The sequence below is a fragment of the Arachis hypogaea genome, chromosome 10, assembly GCF_003086295.3.
Source record: "Arachis hypogaea cultivar Tifrunner chromosome 10, arahy.Tifrunner.gnm2.J5K5, whole genome shotgun sequence".
In the NCBI taxonomy this organism is placed as follows: Eukaryota; Viridiplantae; Streptophyta; class Magnoliopsida; order Fabales; family Fabaceae; genus Arachis; species Arachis hypogaea.
The window spans coordinates 39,456,623-39,457,853 of record NC_092045.1 but is presented as its reverse complement, the minus strand read 5'-3'; positions in this window follow the sequence as shown (position 1 = coordinate 39,457,853).

Sequence of the window (1,231 nt, the reverse complement as noted above, 5' to 3'; positions counted from 1 at the left end):
AGCGAAAAAGACGTTGTACCAGAAGATAAGTCAGCTGGGGTGCTGGTGGTGGTGCTAAGGGTGCTGCTGGTGCTGAAGGTCCTGCTGCAGCCAATGAAGAGGAGGGTCCAGCTGGTGCTGCTCTGGCTCGAGCTCTAGATGCACGCCGGGATGGAGGCTTCTCGTTCACCCACGTACCCCACGGTAACATCCTCTTTGTCGTCGTCTGCGGGTAGTAGTGAGACGTCATCGTCTCTCCATGGAGCACCGGCTAACTCGGCCATCCTAGTGACCAAAGTGGAAAATGAAAGTATGCCACGGACATGTGCTCGCCACATGTATCTCCTAATCAACCGGGGAAGTATACCTCCTTCCCCTCCATAACACAGCTGATCAGGACGAGCATGTCTACCGGAATCTCAGTAAAATGGGTAGTAGGCATGACATAGGTGGCAAAAATCTGCTGCCACGTCCTAGCCTCTCTCGATAGGTGAGTAAGCAGCATCCCCTTGGGTCTCTTATTATCGGCATCCATCACCCAAGGGGTATCCGGGGTGGCAATAATACATCTTAAAGCCTCATAGTCAAAGGTCATACAATACATCTCCACCTCACCTGCTCATAGGCATCTGTGGCACCAGTCTTAGGCAGACAATGGAGTGCATCTTCAATAGCAGCCTCGGTAACTAATATCTGTCCGCCTCGTAGGTAAACCGAATCAAGGGTCGATCTGAAGAAGTTACAGTAAAATTCTTTGGCCCATGATGTGTTTATCCTACCTAAATCCTTATCAACAAAACCTAGGCCTAGTCCCTCAATACGGGTCTCAATGAGTTATCTCAGGTCGGCGGGAATGGTCAATTTTTTCTCAATAGTCAGATTCTTCTTCCGATAGATTGGGAAGCGGAGCTCACAGTACAGGTTGGGAAATCTGTCTGTGTTAGTGGCAGGTAGCTGCTGGTTTTCTTTGTCTTGTTCATTAAGTAGGTTCTTAGCATAATTGGCCATAGGAGAAAGAGTGGAGGCTTGAGATTTCTTCCTCTTTTTAGAGGTGACCTTGGCTTTCCCTCTATCAGCCATCCTAAAAAACAGAAATTGCAGGATATAAACACTTAAGCTAAGTAGAGGAGTAGAAAGCAAGGAATGACATGTTCATGAAGAGAGTTAAAAGAAAAGAATTCTTGGAAAGTAGGCAACAAAAATCAGAAATCAATCAAAGCCATAAACCAAGAATCTTGCAATAGTAGCACAA